General features: G+C 38.7%; 1 protein-coding gene across 3 annotated transcripts in view; it reads right to left on the bottom strand.

Annotated features, from left to right (window-relative positions):
* The window catches only part of PIP5K1B (phosphatidylinositol-4-phosphate 5-kinase type 1 beta), a 305,629-nt gene that overhangs the window by 15,042 nt on the left and 270,895 nt on the right, over positions 1-19,692 (bottom strand). The gene's annotated exons all lie outside the window — the stretch shown is intronic.

Below are 19,692 nucleotides of genomic sequence, written 5' to 3'. Positions count from 1 at the left end.
CCTTTTCATTTCTGACAGGCTTCCAGGTGATGCTCACGGACCACACTTGGAATAATGACTTACATAAACACAGAGCATTGTGTGATGTGCTTTGTGAGCAGAGCCTCTGTGGATTAGTAACAATCAAAGCAATATGCAGGGAGACAGTTATGGATGAGAAACCACCTTGTTTTGTTGTGATAGGATAGCCAGCGTTAACTGTTGAAGGAACTGATCCACTTGGGTAGTATTTAAATTGGAAATTAATTTAGGAGTTCTGATGTACAACCCCTCATTAAAATAGAAGTTATTTTTGATCTGTGGTTTTGCCATGGGAACATTTTTCAAGAACAAAACATCTTAAAAAATAATAGGGGAAGAGGGTGATACTGGTGCTTGGGAAGATGGAGGAGGGCCTGGTCTTTGGATGAGTGGAAGGAACTCTAGCAGTGGGCCCGTGGTCTGCCGTAGTGGCAGAGCTGAGGGCAGGGTGTGGAAAGTGGCCTTCTCCTCTCTCCTCCTGTGTCACTACATGTTCCCTTCAGGGCTCAGAGAAGAGTTTTTCTGAAAACTCCCCATCTAAAATCAGCCTCTGAGATTCTTGTCTAAGCTACATGGAGAGGAGACCACTGAGAACAATGTAGTCTTTCTGTCCTTCCCTAGTCTGGGAACTGTGCATAATTCTATCTTTGTATATATTTACCTATTAATTAAAGATATCTGAAGTATTTTCAAATGTTGACCATTGCAATAATAAAAAAAAAACTTTTTGGAAGAATTCTGTAGATATTAATAAATAATGTTCATTTGTAATTTTTCCTGATCATAAAAGACATAATAAGAAAATTGTAGGGAGCTGGGGGCAGAGCTCAGTGGTAGAGCATTAGCCTGGCAGTCACAAGGACCCAGGTTCGATCCCAGCCTTTCAGCAGTGCCAAAAAGAAAGGGGAGGGAAGTGGGAATTGCCAATACACAGACTATTAGGAGGAGGCAAGGTGGGTGGGGGATCTTCCATAGGTCTTCCATTGGGTGATATTAGGGAATGTGGAAATTAAGGTCTTAGAACTACCTCACTTTTGGCTGGAAGCATTTTCTCTCAAATTCTGTACAGTTGAAAAAAAAATCTTCTTGCTCTCCAAAAACCTAAGATGGGTTTATAATGTGGGAAACAGAGTCTGTTCCAGCGGACCTTCCAGAGTGGAGGGAATGTGACTTCTTTCCTTGGAGATGCTGACTTCAGAGTGTAAATCCTCAGATTTCCTGGGTGAAGGAAACCATCAGCTCCCAGCGCTGCTGCGTTAAAAGGCACCGGGTGGCAATTACCACTGCTTAGGTTATTTTTTGGATCAGAGATCAGGAGGTGGTAATGGACATCCACTGGCTTTTGTCTTTCAACTGTGAAGATTCCATTTACTCCTCTTGTGGGTTTAAAATGTTCCTGCCTGGTTGAGCCTCGTGGGAAAGATAAATGCTTTATCTACTTACACGCCAAAGCAAGAAACAAAGCGGCCAGAAAATATGGGATTGTGGGATCACTTCTCATTTTTACTCATTTTTTTTTTTGGTTCATAGTTCATATAATTAAAAAAAAATTCTAATGCCTTATAGGTTATTTACTTAGTTAATTTTTTTAAAGATGTTGATGGACTTTTATTTTATTCATTTATTTATATGTGGTGCTGAGAATCGAACCCAGTGCCTCACACATGCTAGGCAAACACTCTACCACTGAGCCACAACCCCAGCCCCATCTTATTTATTTTAAAAAAAGACTCTCTAATGCCTTCTGAGTTATTTGTAAACATATAATTTATCTGATGAGGTTCAAAAAGTAAGTTTTCCCCTACCTGAGTTTTTACTTATTGCCCTCCTAAGATGATCAAGTTTCATATATATACAAAACCAAGAATATTTTGGAAGTTCTTTTTATTTTTAAATTCTTCCTTATTTTTTAATTTAAATTAAAACTCACTTAAACTTTTGTTGATTTTTTTATACTTTTGGTGTTGAGGTTTGGACCCAAGGCATCCTTCCTGCTAAGCACATGCTCTATCACTTAGTTCTACCCCCAGTCCCTTAATTTTTGTGGTACAGGGATTGAACCCAGGGGTGCTTTACACCTGAGCTACATCCCAGTCCTTTTAATTTTTTTTTTTTTTTAAATTTTGAGACTGGGCCTTGCTGAGTTGCTGAGATTGGCTTTGAACTTGCAATCCTCCTGTCTCAACTTTCTGAGCTGCTAGAATTACAGGCTTGCGCCACTGCCCCTGGTCCTTAACCTCTTATTTTGACTGAATTTTGAAGTCAAGGAAAAGGGGCAAGAATACTTCAAAGAATTCCAAGATACATTTCACTCGGGTTCCCCAATTGATGATGTCATTTGGTCTCATTCACTTTAACACTCTTTCTCTATATGTACATGAATGTTTTTTTTTTTTTTCTGAGCCATTTGAGGTTAATAAATTGGACACAAGGAATCTCTCAGCACCAATTCCATCAGTGTGGATTTTCTGAGAACAAAATCCTTTCATATAACATGATATAATTATAAAAATCATGAAATAGACTGATATATGATCTTATCTATAGTTCATATTCAAATTCTGTCAAAATTTTATCTTTAAAAATGACTCTACATGCATATAGTGTAAAATATACCAAAGTCATCCTGTCTTCTTGTGATCCAGAATTCTCCCCAGAGGCAAACCTACTTTGTAAATATTTTTCAATCCAATATTAGTCTTTTATTTTTAGATACTGTGAGTAAACCATTGGCATTGGTTAAGATAAAATTAAAATATGAAAAAAATTAGCCTTTAGGATTTAATGGACAGGTGCACTTATTAGTTATTTTAGTTAAAATATATTATGATTATAGAAAAAAGAAATTCCAGATTTCCTCAGTTTCAAATGGCCAAAATTTGATAAAATGAAACAGGTCATGTATTTAAAAAAAAAACCTTTGTCATTTACATTATTTTCCATATGTGTTAGTTTTCTATCTTAGTAAATAGAATATTTTGTTTTGTTTTTGAGATAAGATCTAGCTGTGTTATCCACAATCTTCCAGCAATCTTCCTGCCCAAGCCTCCCGAGTAGCTGGATATACAGGTATGCACCACTGTGCCTGCCTTAGTAAGGAGAATATTTTGAGCATCATTAAATTTGGAGGACGAAACTGAGGCTCACAGGGGTTCAATCTTGACTATATAAAGGACACTTATAATTCCATTAAAAGGCAAACAATCACATAAAAAAACAGGAAAAGGACCTCAACAGACATGAATCCAAAGAAAATATACAAATGGCCAATAAGCACATGAAAAGATGTTCAACATCATTAGTCATCAGAAAATGTAAATCAAAACTACAGTGAGAGGCCCTCTAAGACAGTTATAATAAAAAAAAGACAGGCAATTATGTGTTGGAGGGGAGGTGGAGAAAGTGGAGCCCTCATATGTTGCTGATGGGAGGGCAAATTGCTACTTTTGAAAGCTATTTGGTGGGTCCTTAAAGCCATGTGACCTAGCTATTCCACTCCTAGGTATATCTCCAAGAAAATGAAAGTACATGTTCACAAAAATCTTGTATATAAAGTTTGTAGTAGCATTATTCATAACAGCCTCAAAATGGTAATGACATAAATGTCCACTAACTGATGAATGAATAAATAATTCATACAATGGAATACTATTTGACAACAAAAGAATGAAGTACTGATACCTGTATCATGGGTGGGCCCTGAGAATATTATGCTAAATGGAAGGAACTGGGCATAAAAAATCACATATAATATGATTTGATTCAAAACATTCAAAATAGGCAAATCTATACAGATAGATCAGATTAATGGTTGCCAGGTACAGAGGCAGGAGAGGAAGAGACTGACTGCTAATGGGTGTTGGATTTCTCTTTGGGGTATTGAAAGTATCCTAAAATTAGATTTTTGAAGGTAGGTCTACAACTCTCTAAGTACACAAAATACCTCTGAACTGTATATTTTGTTTGGATGAATTTTATGTATGTTTAAAACAAAACAAATAAATAAAGAAGCTAATGAAGCATAATTCTAAACTTGATCTCCCCAAATATGGTATTGTAATTATCTGGAAACTTCATGCACTATGTATTTTAGGTCATGCATATTTTATTTTATTTATTATTTTTTTAAAGAGAATTTAACCTTTATTTATTTTTATGTGGCGCTGAGAATCAAACCCAGTGTCTCACACATGCTCAGCAAGCGCTCTACCACTGAGCTACAACCCCAGCCCCAGGTCAGGCATATTTATAACTAATTGTTTTGAATAAATCCTTGATTTATTCACTGGTTACTTGAAGACATTTTGTTTTTCACAATAGAGGGAAAAAATTATAGTCAACCTGATAAAAATCAGAGAGTTGATTTCTGAGATTTTAAGCCCTGAATTGAAAAGATTATGAGGGCAGCCTGCAGAAGCTTGGGGAACCATCCAGAATGTCCCACGGCCAGTGGTGGTGTAGCACACAGCACAGGCCAGAGGATGGAGGATGTCTAGCCCAGAGGTTGCACCCCAATGCCCCATAGACCCAGTGTGGCTGGGAGAAGTGTATTTTGAAGAAGAGGGTTTTTTTGTTTTGTTTTGTTTTGTTTTTAGTTTGAATTATTTCCAAGTTAAGAAACAGGAAATTCCCACAAAAACATAGCTTTTTTGAGAAACCAAGAACTGCCACTCTGAGCCCACATTCCTCAAAGAAATGAGATTGCGGCCGTCTCCTTTAAACAGGCATGTCCTCTGCATGACTCCAGAGCTCCAGTCACCATCCTGCATTACACCCAGCCTGTCCCATGTCCCACTGTATCATCTCTTTTTGTTTTTTCCAGGCCAACATCTCTACTTTGAAGATGAGGCCTAGAGATGAGGGAGAAGCACTGACCTGCCTAAGGTTTTGTGGTAGCTGAACAGAGTCAGGCTCTGAATTCTGTTTTCCTATTACCCACCTCTTCTATGTTCAGCTCTGCTGAAATTTTGGAAATCTGCCATTGCAGAAACCAAGGTGGCTCAGGCAAATGTTCCTAGGAACTTGCAAAAGAATCATCACTTAATACCAGGAAAAACCAATAGGGTATGTGATGCTTGATGTGAGCTGTGGAAATCTTTGCCATCTTGGGATAGAGTAATAATAAAGTGAGAGGCTTGAGGAAAATAAGTAGGCAAAATATACTTTACAAAGCAACATATTTTTTAAAAAAATGGACATCAAATTTAACAAATTCAATAAACTATTTAAGTTCCTAGTAGTTTAATATTTCAACCAAATTGCCTATATGAAAGAACTTGATGAAATACACAGAACTATATAAATAATTAGGCATTGTAATAGTAAAATATAATTAAATGCATTCCGAATAATCTGACTTATGGTCTTGGCAATTAGTGAAAGCTATATAACCAATTAAGTAATTTTTATATTTGTTATCCTTGTTATCCAGTAGATATGCATATCCATATTTTTATATTTGTTATCCTTGTTATCCAGTAGATATGCATGTGATCAGAGTATATTTTACTTCCCTGAAAATCAACCACCCGAAAAAGGATGACGGGACATTTTAGGGAAACTAAAACTTGAGCTCGTATGGGTGGAGCATGGGCCTTGGAATCAGATGGGCTTGGCCTTGAATTCTGGTGTTTGCACTTAGTTGTACGTGATATCGTGTAAGTTTCTTAACCCCTGGGAGCTCCAGTTTGCCATATGTAAAATAAGGATAGTAATACCAAACAAGTAAGGGGGGGGTGTGGAGTGACTAGTGATACAGTAAGACACAAAAATTGAGTAAGCAGCCATCCATGTCCTAGGACAGAGCAGACATCAAAAACCAAGAAGTCTACTTCTTGGACTGAAAGGAGATAGGAAGTTAGAGGCAGAGGCTTATTCTAAACAGCAAGCTCTCCTCTCCTCAAGGTTTTAGGATCTCAGGAGTGACTATCTGGCTTGCTCCATAGGTCACATATCAAGCCCTCCGCATGGTCCAATGGAAGCCCGTTTGCTGCGTTGGGACACAGCCCCACTTACCCTCCATTCTAATCCCCATGTTCTGACTGCCAACTCTCACCTTGGCCTTTCTGACCTCTGAAAGTCTGGAGATGGAGTTTGCTAAGGGTTGCAAAACCGGTTTTTGACCACTTCCTTCAACAGCGTGACAGACTTATAGTTCCTTTTGTTTTGTGCCTCAGCTGAAAATGAGACTAAAAATATTTCATTTTAACATTTGTATGCTATTTTTAGCAATAAGAGATTAGTAAAGCTTTTCTTATGCAAATTATTGAAGATAAAGGTGCATTTTTTGATAGCACCCAGGGGTATTCTACCACTGAGCTATATCCCTAGCCCTTTTTATAATTTTTTTTTTTTTAAATTTTGAGAAAGGGTCTCACTAAATTGCTGAGACTGACCTCTAACTTGTGATCCTCCTGTCTCAGCCTCCTAAGCTGCTGGGATTGCAGGTGTATGCCACTGACTAAAGGTGCATCTTTCTAAAGAGAAAATACTTCACATGGGACAGGAAGTGTTATCTTAGCTCAAGAACCTAAATACTGTATGCACAATACAGGATTGCTACTTAAAACAATATATAATGCAATTATTAAAAAAGTAAAGGGTCAATGCAAGAAGGAACCACCAAGCCTACAGCCTAAATAAATGCATCCATAGTCCACAGCAATTTCATCCAAGCCTTGAAGATGGTCTAAGTAGAAAAGGTAAAATACAGTTTAAAAGAATTTAGACTTCAGTGTCTGTGACAATTAGCTGAATACTTATTTCTCTTCAGTTCTGATATTGGGGAATATTCTTGTGATTGCCCTGTGTCCTTACTGTATTTATTGTTGATTACCTGACCACAAGCCTATGATTTCTCTGTCTGTGAGTTTCTCAGGTTCTGTTTTAGGGGTCACTTACCAGTCAGGGCATCTCTCTTGGGAGAAATACTCTGAAAACCCAGGGGTGAGGTCAGAGCGCGGTTATTCCTTGTACTTTCGTCTTGGGAAGATTCTTTTCTGGAAGTGACATTACGTGACTGGGTTGAAGAGTCTGGCTGCCTGCCTGGGTTCTGCACCAACAAGTTGGGTCACAATTCCTTCCATTTAGACTGTCTGAGGACTAATTATGTCTAATTTGCAACAAGGCATACAGGAAACTGTTAATCTACTCAATTCTTTTCTTGAAAAAGCACAGAAACTGCCAAAGCCCTTCTGCTATTCTGTGATTCCATATTTCCATAAATTGCAAACTTCTCATAGGTGAGAAGGGTGCAGGAAGAGGAACTTTCCATTTTCGATGTCCCTTAGGGAGCAGACATTTAAGGTGCTCTGATGCCAAACAGGCTGTACCTTACAAAGGCATCTTTCTCTCACCAGCAACATCAGTTTGGCTTCCCTGCACAGCATTAACTTGGATGGACTGCTGAAACAGCCATCAATAATTTTATAGCCTGGAACACTCTGATTGCTGTTTGCAGACCCAATGAGTGTTTTATAGCTAATTCTCATGGGAAAATGTGTTCAGGGAACATATGTTACTATTCATAGCTTTTATCTTTTTTCTATTTTATAATACCTTTTTTCTATTTTATTTATAATTTATTAATACCTTTAAGATATTTATTAATACCTTTTTTCTATTTTATTTCTTTATTTTATTTTATACTACCTTTTTTCTATTTTATAATACCTTTATTCTATTTATTCATTTGTATGTGGTACTGAGGATTGAACCCAGGGCCTCACATGTGCTAGGCAAGCACTCTACCGCTGAGTAATAGCCCCAGCTCTAGTTTTTATCTTTTAAAAGTTATCCTCTCAGTGCCTCAAAAATATTTTTTTAATAATCAAAGAAATAGCATCATAATTTATCATGTGATACAGATGACTTAAGATGAAAAGTCACCTGCTCCTGCCTCCTGCTTCCAGTCAAGGAGTGGCTCCTTTCTGGATTTCTCTTTTCAGCTCTTCTGGTATCTTTCGATGAATCAGGGAATAAAAGACATCATCGAGCCAGGTACGGTGGCACACATCTATAATCCCAGCAGCTTGGGAGGCCGAGACAGGAGGATCCCAAGTTCAAAGCCAGTCTCAGCAACTTAGTGAGGCCCTAAGCAACTCAGCAATAACCTATCTCCAAGTAAAATACAAAAAGGGCTGGGGATGTGACTCTGTGGTTAAAGTGCCCCTGGGTTCAGTCCCTAGTAACAAAAAAAAAAAAAAAAAAAAAAAAGACATCCTTGGCCTAAGGCAGCATCTATTGATTGACTAGGAAAGCCAAGTACCCTCTCCTAGGCTGCATATCCTCCCAACTTTTGCTATTTTATCTATTTTGTAACTATGAATAACCTACATAACAACCCTCCTCACTCCATCAACCAACACCATATATCCTCTAACGTCCCTCATTATTTCATCTTTGTTCCTGCTTTCTCCTCTCACTTTATGTTAGACATGTTAAAAAAAAACAAAAAACTTTTCTCTCTACTTTTATTTTGTCATGGCTGCTAATATTTATTTATATGTAGTTGTGACCAAATTTTTCTTGCTTTGTCCACAAGTTGGCTCCAAAATTAGAACACTGATACATAGAGTTTATATTATGACTATGTAAATACTGTTTACAGTCTGAACGATGGTGAGTTAGGGTTACTTTTTCCTCCCTGGGCTCAAATCATGATTGCTGGCTGGGCCATGCCAAGAAAAATGTTCCCAACATCAAGGTTAAATGGAGTCTCTGTTTTTGTTTTTCTTTTTCCTACTTTTGCTTAAACTCATGCTATATCTTAGGATGCCTCATGTTGAATTTTTCCCTTTAGAAGCTAACTGCCATGAGGAGAAAAATCCAGAGTGTCTGAGATACAAGCCCTGCTTCTCTGATGATCGGTTATGATGCTGGACAAGTCGTTGCTTGGACACTGAGCTCCTGGCTCCTCTTCTGCAAATTGGAATGACAGCTCACAAGGCCATCGGAAGACCAAGTCAGCTAAGGCAAGTGAAAGAAAGAGGCCCACAGACCACCACAGTGTTCTTCTGTACTAATGAAGGGAAATATCACCATGCTTTTACCTCTGGGACTCTACTTGTGCCCATGAGGCTTTGGGGAGGTCTGCTTACATAGACAGATTTATCCTAAGTTCTTGGAAAGAATCCCTTTTTTGCTGGTCTAAGCTTAGTTACCGGAACATTCACCAACAACATGTGAACAGGAAAGCTTTCGTTGCATAGAAAACCCACAAACACAGCCTGGTCTCACTTAATGGCTACAAATACTTGTTCAGTCCTAGAGCCACACTCTGCTTATGGGCAAGCTGGTTCCAGCATGACTTGGCACAGAATGATGGTCAAATCAATACCTGTGCCCTGCTCCTTTGAAAGCTGCCCTTGGGTTGGGGCAAGGTGTTGGTAGAAGTTGCCACAACATGTGGCAATCCCAAGCACTGGCACTACAGCTCCCATTTGCAGCACGGACCATGTCGGCTTGCAGAAAACCTCACGCCCCTGTCAGGATAGAGCACCTCTAACATGTTGAGCTCACTGGCTGAGAGTGTGGGCAAGTCTACAGGGCGTCCCAACGCAGAGGAGTGGGAAGCCGTTGACGGTGGTTAATACCCAGACTGCAGAGCGGCCACCTTCCTAATCTCCCCTGCCACACAGGGGGCTTGCAGAGAGCTCAGCTTCTTTCTGCCTTTTCTTTTTCAGCTGCAAGCATGGCTGCTGCTCTTCCCTACTCTCCCCCTTTGGCTATTTTTCGACAAGACTGTTTCTCAGGAAGGCACACAGAGGTGTGGGCGCTCTCCTTGGTATAGACTGATGGTTGCCACGTGGGTCTTCACATTCCTTCCTCCCTTGTATGTGTGAACTCCGGAGGCATAAAGCCTGCTGCAGACATAGCATAAAGGGCAGTACTTTGAACAGACAGGCAGAGAGAGAACCACATAGTGTGTTTCCAGGATGATCAGTTCTGGGGACAGGAAGCCACAGTGGCTCAGAGAACTGGCAGCACTGTGCTCCCACCCACAGTGGCTTCAGAGGCAAGCACGGGGCCCTCCTTCCCTGAGGAGCGTGTGATGAGTGTGGTAGTGGCTAGAGGGAGAAACCTTTCAAAAAGGAACCCTCCTCCAAGTTCAGGGACTTTTTCCCCCTCTCTATCTCTTATTTTTCTTTCTTGCACCATACTCCAGCACAGACACACACACTCATATACAGGCATACAGATACACAGGTAAAGCTGGTAGTACTGACTGTGACCTTTACACCGTGATGACTGTATCACACCTATTATTTCATTTCCTCATTAAAGACTTCCTGTTAGGTTGGGCCTCTTACTATTTATTTTGTACATTTAGTATTAAGGCTATCTTTTCTGAACACAGGGAGCACCTGGATTTGAACCCAGGCCTGACTCTGAAGCAGCACCATGCCCTGTATATGCTGCCTCAAGTCATCCAATCACTGCTGAGAACAGACCCTTTCCTGCGCTTCTGAGATATTCCCAGCAACAATGGTTCAGTTAAAATAAGAAAAAGAAATACCATAGATCCATTCCCAAATTAAAAATGTATTAATAGGGCTGGGGATGTGGCTCAAGTGGTAGTGCGCTCGCTTGGCATGCGTGCAGCCCGGGTTCGATCCTCAGCACCACATACCAACAAAGATGTTGTGTCCACCAAAAAACTAAAAAATAAATATTAAAAAAAATGAATAAAAAAATAAAATTAAAAAAATGTATTAATAGAAAAAAGACTTAATTATTTGAATTTATCAAAAGGAGCAGAAAGTCTAGGCACAGTGTTATTGCCTGTAATCCCAGTGACTTGGGAGGCTGAGGCAGGAGGATCGTAAGTTCAAATTCCACCTCAGCAATTTAGTGAGGCCCCCTAAGTAACTTTTTGAGATCCTGTCTCAAAATAAAAAATAAAAAAAGGGCTGGAGATGTGGCTTAGTGATTAAGTGCCCCTGAGTTTAATCCCTGGTACCAAAAAAAAAAAAAAAAAAAAAAAAAAAAGCAGAAGTAGATATTAAAAAAGCAACAAAGGGAAACTTTGATACCTTCATCTCCTACCATGTACAAAAGTTAATTGGAGATGGATCAGAGACCAAATGGGAAGGTTAAAACTTCACAGAAAAACAAAGAAGAATGTCCCTATGACCTTGGGGTCATGATAAGAAAGGGGCAGAAGGAAATTTCTCAAAGGACTGGGAGAATGTTCTTCACTGCGATCCAGTAATAGTTGCCTGAGTTCACACTTGCTAACATTCATAGAACTCCTTGCTTAAGATTTCTGCCTTTTACCACACATAAATCAAATTTCAATGATGAACCATCAGCATAACAGACACCAATTGTTTTTCTACACATGTAACTATAAATCACCCATTCAAATGTATAGCAGGTGCCTGCTTCACTCCTGGAACTATGATAAAGCAAATAAGTTGGTAAATGGTTCAGACACTGTCAGGTCACTAATTTAGGGAGCTTCCATAAAAGTTGGGGCAACAACCAAAGTGTCTCTTGATGGATAAATTGTTAAAGAAGATGTGTGTATATCTTGCATACACACACATATACAAATATGCATACACATATATTTACATACAATGGGACATCATTCAGCCCTAAAAAAGAAGGAAGTCCTGCCAGTTGTAACAACGCAGATGAATTTGAGGACATTATGCTAAGTGAAATAAGCCTGACATAGAGGGACAAATACTATGTAAGTTCACTTAGATATGGAATCTAAAAAAGTTGAACTCACAACATCTCCCCATAATGGTAGTTACCCCATGCTGGGTGAAAGTAGACGTGGGGAGATGTTGGTCAAAGGGTACAAAGATTCTTTTATGCAAAATAGGTAAGTTCTACAGCTCTAACATACAACATAGTGACTATCGTTAATTATACCATATTGTATACTTGAGATTTATTAAGAGAGTTATCTTAAGTCTTCTCACCACATACACAAAATACCAAAACCATGTGATGTGATGGATTTGTTAATCAGCTTCATTACAGTAATCATTTCACAATATACACACATATCAAACTATCAATTGAGCTGGGTACAGTGGTGCATTCCTATAATCCCAGGAACACAGGAGGCTGAAGCAGGAGGACTGTAAGTTTGAGGCTAACTTTAGTAACTTAGCAAGATCCAGTCTCAAAATAAAAGAATAAAAAGAACTGGTGTACCTCAGTGGTAGAGTGTTCCTGGGTTCAAACCCCAGTATTGAAAAAAAATCATGTTGTTTACCTAAACTACACACAATTTTATTAGTTAAACATATCTCAATAAAGTTGGAGATGCCTAGCCCCAACTATCAAAATATAATTGGGGAAATGGATAATGTTAAAAATAAGTATATGATTACATATTTGATTATTATAAAAATAATAAATGCAGAAAGACTTTGACCAAAATAATACCTAAAAAAATAAAAATCCACAACAAAACCTTGATGATTAAATTAATTTCTATGGGGCTTCACGATACTGAATGGTTTTGCTCTCTAAGAAGATATGTTCATATTTAGCAGAGAGACTAATAACAGAATCAGTTCCTTTCTTAGAGCTCAGATTCATGGAGATAAGAGATGATATGTTTAAGTAGGTCCCAGAGGTGAGGCTTTGGAGGTTTTAAAAAAAATTACAGCACAGACAGTTCAAAAGGCATTCCCAGGTGGACAGTACTCACTGAGAACAGAGCTGATTATATTCTCTAGGTAGAAACAAGCAACACAAAGGAATAGGACCGGGACTTTTTAAATCACAAGGGACCTGTGCCCACCTTGGCTCAGAATTGCAGTATACGTGGAAAAGAGAGCCACAGTGAGGAGGCAGGGCAGCTGAATCTGCTACCAACATGGCACCATGGGGCCTAATGGGCTGTATTTTGAATAAGACATTGAACCTTTCCCAGAGTTCCCTCCCTGTAAAAAAAAAAAAAAAATCAAAAGTATGGATATGATGAGGTTCTTTCAGAAGCTTTGGTTTTCAGCCTAAGCTGGCCCCCTCGAAAGTGAAGTTTGAGATCAAAGTGTCATATCCCAAATACCATAGGCTGAATTGGAGACACCTCTTGTTGGGTGAGCTAAGGGAACTGATAAAGGTTTGAGATAAAGTGAACAGGAAACAACGACCAACCTAGCACCATCGTCCCTCCATACTGCACCTCAATGACGTGACTCCCATGGATGGTGGTTTGTACTCGGGATACTCTGTAATCTCATAACATTTGCTCCGTTGGGATTGAAAACAAACAAAACAACCCACAAAAACAAGGCTTTCTTCAGAGATATTGTTATGGGTTGAAATTCATCTGTTGAAGCCTGGGTGCCCAGTAGCTAAGAATGTGATCTTATTTGAGAGTAGGGTCATTACAGATAAAATTAGTTAAGATGAGGCCATACGAGGCTATGGTGTACCATACTCCAATGTGACTGGGTCCTTATAAAAGGTGGAAATTTATAACCCACATAAAGAGAACTCTCTGTGAAGATAAAAGCAAAGATTGACAATCCCAGGCAGGCAAAGGTTGCTAGCAAACACCGGGAACCAGGCGAGAGGCATGAACAACCCTTCCTCACACCCTCAGAAGGAACCAGCCCTGCCAACACCTTGGTCTGAAGCTGACAGCCTCCAGGACTGTGAGACAATGCAGTTCTGTTATTCAACCACACAGTTTGTGGGACTTTATAACTGCTGCCTCATCCACTAATCCAGGGGATTTGAATGTTTAAAAGGAAAACCTGGCCTTGGCAAATTGAATGACCCACTTACTTTTCCTCCCGTAACACTGTTAACACCATTTTAGGGTGAAAAAGCCCTTTTAGTGACATGAATTCATAATGAAGGAACACATTAACCTTTTGTTAATTTATATTTTAAGATCCTGAAAAAGAGCACTATTGCTACTCCTTGCTAAACACTACAATTTTTGTCCTTAAAAAAGGTAAGACCTGGCTGGGTCTTACAGTGGCGCACACCTGTAATCCCAGCAGTTGGGAGGTTGAGGCAGGAGGATTGAAAGTTCAAATCCAGCCTCAGCAAAAGTGAGGAGCTAAATAACTCAGTGAGACTCTGCCTCTAAATAAAATACAAAATAGGGCTGGGATGTGACTTAATTTATTTATTATTATGAGAAGAAATGGACTTCTTATAGACTTGAGAGACTCAAAAGAGTGGCATATTGGTAAAATGTTTAATAAACAGATTTCTGGACCCCCCCGATGCTGATATATTTGTATGTAAGATATTTTAAAATGAATTTTACTAAAAGGAATGTATGACAAACTATTTATAGATGATGAAACATAAAATAGTCTTTAGTGGGGGCTGGGGCTGTAGCTCAGTGGTAGAGCACTTGCCTTGCATGTGTGACGTACTGGGTTCGATCCTTAGCACCACATAAAAATAAACAAATAAAGATATTGTACCAACTACAACTAAAAAATTAAAAAAGTCTTTAGTGTAAATTCAATATAATAAATTGTCACAGAATGTTTCTGTAGACCTTTTCCACCTGTAGCAGTTGATAAATGTATAGTTCTTATATGATGTTGGTGGATATTCTCCTTTACATTAATAAGATGAAAACAAAATAAAGACATAGCAGAATTTCATTCATTTGTCAACTGTATGAGTGATTTCTTTGCTGAATGGGAAAATAATTTTCAAACACTAAGAGGACCATTATTTTATTTATTGTTGATGGACCATTATTTTATTCATTTTTTAATATGTGGTGCTGAGAATCGGACCTAGTGCCTCACACATGCTAGGCAAGTGCTCTGCCATTGAGCCAGAATCCCAGCCCCTGAAAGGTTATTTTTTTTTAATTCATGTGTGCTATTTACAATGCAATGGCTATAGATACAATGTACTTTTAAGTTTGAAAAACAGATAATCCACAAAACCAGAAACCCAGCACCAATTTATAATGTTTCCCAATTGCTGTGGAATAAATACTTCTAATCCAATCTCTTAATATGATGTCACTGAATGTTGGGATCAATTGCACAGTAAATCACAATTATATAGTATTTCCACTATATGGATAAACACATTATCTCAAAAGCACAGGTAGATGTGCAATAGAATAATTAGAAAGAGATTCGTTTTGAGTCACTACTTTGTAAGAATGTAATTCATTTAATTGTAAGTTTATGTAACTTAAGTGTTGATAATGGCTGTGCTTAAACTGGCCTGAAAAATTTGACAGTTGATTCTCATAAGCCAGAATGAGCAAGCTCCACTCCAGCATACCACTGCATGAAGGCAAAAATTAAAACATTAGGAGCCAATTTTAGCATAATCTATTGAAGTTGTTACTTTCATTGGAATCATTATGGCTATTGGCAAAATGTTGGAGCAGTGGATATCAGAGAACCAAAGATCCCGGGGAGGACTCCAAAATAACAAATAGCAAGGGGCACTCAAATGCATATGTTCATTCCTGATTTCTTACTCAAAAGATGTTCAAAACACAATTAAATGAACATTTTGATTTTTAAAAGTTTACAGCTCAGCTGGGCATGGTTGGCACAGGGGTTGAGGCAGGAGGATCGCAAGTTCAAAGTCAGCCTCAGCAACCTGGCAAAGCCCTAAGCAACTTAGTGAGACCCTGTTCTCTAAATAAGTAAAATAAAATAAAATAAAATAAAAAAAAAGGGCCGGGGATGTGGCTCAATGGTTAAGCATCCCTGGGTTCAATCTCTGGTATAAAAATAAATAAAATAAAATAAAAGTTATAGCCCACTCTTTTTCATTCTTAAAATCGGAAACTGAAAAGGGTGCACACCTTCATGTATGCAGCATAACAGGTTTGAGGTGCTAACATTCACAATGTTTATATGAACAAAATTTCTTCTACCTTGGTGTTAATGATCCATTTTTGTCTCTGCAACACTTTTGATGATCTGAGATGACTCCATTTTACGCAGTATTGCTTGTCTAGGACAATTTCCTACTAATTGCCAGGAACAACCAAACACCCGCGGTAATCATCAAAGCTTAGGCCAGTCTTGTTACAAGTACATAATGAATAAGCATTTAAAAGACTTGGCAGAGTGCCTGGTCTTGACAACATGTAATTAACCCTGGGCTATAATTCTAGATGGCACAGAGTTTCAGTGAAAAATAATTTAAGGGAAAACAAATGTTCCTTCAAGCATTTTTAGACTTTATCAATGATTTTAGAAAGTTAGTATCATTCCTTATAATATATGAGGATGGATTAATGGAAAGGTCACTGGGTTCAGAATTGAGACTAGATTCTAGTCTTGATTCTGTAACTACATATGTGATATCGAGTAAGTAATGTCACCTCTATGTACCTCAGTTTCCTGATTATTTTTCAATTGGTAAAATGCCTGCTGTTCAATCTATTCCATTATTCAGGTGACTTAGTTTGCAACAATTTTGTTCAGTTTCCTGATTTTTAAAGTAAAGGTTTTACTTTTTTTTTTTGTGTGTGAGGGGATTAGATTCTATGACCAAAACAATTTCATGTCTTATGAGTTTTAGAAATTCAACAAATATGTCCTCAATGTTATTCACTTGAATATCCACTAAGGCCCTTTTACAGATTTTCAATGTCACCCTTCCCTTTGTTCTTCTGAACACACATTGATTTCTCTTGTTTCCAAATGTATACTCGACCTTCTTGCAAATGTGTATTATCAGTCATCCCTATTGAAGTCTGTTTACTTTCTAGAACAAGGCTGTCTTTTCCGGTAGATCATAAAGCAATTCTTGGAAGAGCCTAGGGTGGGAGGTGGAGGATACATTCAGGTAGAACAGATATTTTATAATGTTGCCTGTTATGAAGTCAGGTGTGGCAGTCCCAGCCCTGGGACTGGTGAGAACTCTTCCATCTTCTGGCAGTTTCTTATCAATGGTTGCATCTTGTTTATAAATTCTGAATCTGGTCTTTTTCTCTTTTCTTGTTTTTTTTTTTTTTTAACATTGTTCAATTAAAAAGATTCTACGCTTTCTAAGCATACTGTGGCTGAGATCAAAGAAGAATAATTACCAACCCTAGTGAGAGTAATAGCTTCCCCTGATCCAGGCTCTTAGTCTGGAACTTTACACACACGACTGCATCTACAATTTCAACAACCCATCAGGGTGCAACAGCTTCACACAAGGAGCACATGTGGCCAAGAAGCTAAGCACTGTGTCCAAAGACACAGCCTCCCTTTTCCTAAAACTTTTAGATTTTTAATTTTCTAATTTGTGCATTATAATTATACATAACAGTGGGATGCATTATGCCATATTGGTACGTGCACATAAGTTGACCAATCTCATTCTTTGATACCTTTCCTTCCCCTCTCCTCCTCCTTCCCCCTAATCTGCTTGCTTTATTCTACCCATCACCCTTCTTTCTTTTAACTATAATTTTGATTATTATAATTATATATAAAAATGGTATTCACTGTGGTGTGTTTGTACATGGACAGCATAATTTGGTAGAATTCATTTCCCAGTACTTTCCTATGCCTTCCTCTCCCCTCCTCTCTCTCCCTCTTGATTCCCTTCTTCTACTCTATTGATAAAAAAAAAATAAATAAATAAATTAATTAATTAAAAAAGAGATCTCACAACACAGGTTTCTAAGCTGGTACGGCTGGCTGGCTAGTGAATGCTGACTTCCCTTACACTGCCTCCTTTATATGTAAGAACTGCAGCATAACACAGAGAACACGGCGCCTGTCTTGGTTTTGAACAGGAAAAGAGCAGTGGAATAGCTTGGAGAGACTCAGTGTCTGCAGATTTCACTATTTATGTCTCTCGTGGTGCACAGGTGGTAGCTGGGCAACGATGTCCCTTTTGAAGAGGCCAAGGCAACAGTTCACTAAGCAAAGCTTTACAGCCAGACCCTAGACCATGCCAATGAAAAGCTTGTAACCCGTTGTCCACCCTAGAATGCATTACGTACTAAGATAAAAAAAAAAATACATGAAGAGAGTGTAGTGAGACATCCTTTGGTAGAAAAGAGAAGAAAATATCTATACATGCTATGTATATGTCACAGTCAGGTAAAAATACAACTAACTTTTATTAAGAAATTATTAGAACAAATTGTCAACTAGTTCTTAATTTGATCCTGATTTAAATGGAACAATTCTGTGAGACAGGCATGATGATTTCCATTTTACACAGCTGAGAAAAAGGACCTTTAGAAAAGCTGTGGAAACATATAAGGTAATACTTAATACATATAAGTGGCATAGTTAGAATTTCTAGCCAGAGCTGAGTCTTCACTTTCCTTTCTTTGCACTGTTAAGTGGTGTTATGGTTATGAATCCGAGGTGTCCCCCAAAAGCTGTGTAGATGCTGGAATTTTCACAGGCAAAATGACTAGACTGTGAGAGCTGTAACCTAATCTATGGATCACCCTATTTTTTAGCTTGAATGGACTATGTCCTCTCTAGTCTATCTAAGCTTGCACTAAATGGGTGGTAACTATAGACAAGTGGGGCATGGCTGGAGGGGGTGGGTCACTGGGACAGGCCTGAGAAGGGTTCATCCTCCTTGCAGTCCTTCCCTTTCTCTCTTTGCTTCCTGATCCCATGAAAAGTGAAGAGCTTCTCTGCCATGCCCTTCCACCACGATGTTTTGCCTCACGTTGGGCCTAGAGCAATGGAGTTGGCAGACAGTGGTCTAAATCTCTGAAAATGAGCTCAAAATAAACTTTTCCTCTTCTAGGTTGTTCTTGTCAGGTATTTTAGTTAGCACAGTGATGAAGAGCTGACTAACACCAGTAGAGTGGACTTCTCTTTTGGCTCACCCATGCATTCTTTTTTTTTTTTTTTTTTTGTAAGAGCAGCCCTACTATGCCTTTGAAGAACTATCCTTTCCTTATTCCATGTGGTCCTGCTGGGGACACACAGCACAGCACCAGCACCTCACCCACATGAGGGTGAGCCTTTGACTCAACACAGGCTCATAGACTCTGAGGAATCCAAGTCCTGGGCAGCTTGGTGAATATGATAGGAGCTGAGGAACAACATGAGCAGCAAGTCCATGGATCTGAGATCCTCTAGAAACAAGCTCAATGAAAACATGGGGCATGAAGACTCCTGGACGAACTACATCCTTACCCCTCACCACTGTGCCTGGGACAGGGCAGAGATCAATGGATACTGCTCAATGAATGACTGTTTCCTCTGAGCTGCTGGAAGTCAGTGTCTTGGTAGTTTAGCTTTTCCTTCAGATTATGTCAACTAATTGTTATCATTCCAGTGATTTCCTTTGCAACTCAGGTTCTTTTGCTTGTACTATATTCACAGAATTGTTACATATGCCTTGATATTTGAGTGCCCAGTCTTATGGAGTTCTGTTTTCCTTTAGCAATGTGCTTCACCCAGGGATGGAAACTGTTAGAAAACTTCTCACCGCAGCTTTAAGAAACTATATAATCTCTTCACAGATCATCTATTAAGCAGCATGAAGACCCCCATGCAAAAGACCACTTACTATATGTGGGGAATAGTTTATTACCTATTTCCACTTTCATTAGATTCACTCATCAGGCTTGACCAACTTCCACAGGATTATTCAAGAACAGTCATGCAAATGAAATCAATTTAAACAACACATGAGTTCACAGGAAATGTTAACATTTTCTCAGGAAGAGAAGGGCTAATTGTTTCTGAGGAAAGGTATTAAGATAAAAAAATCAAT

This window comes from Spermophilus citellus (assembly GCF_964194105.1).
Source record: "Spermophilus citellus genome assembly, chromosome: 2".
In the NCBI taxonomy this organism is placed as follows: domain Eukaryota; kingdom Metazoa; phylum Chordata; class Mammalia; order Rodentia; family Sciuridae; genus Spermophilus; species Spermophilus citellus.
Note: the sequence above shows the minus strand (reverse complement) of the source record. Positions and strands in the feature narration are given on the sequence as shown.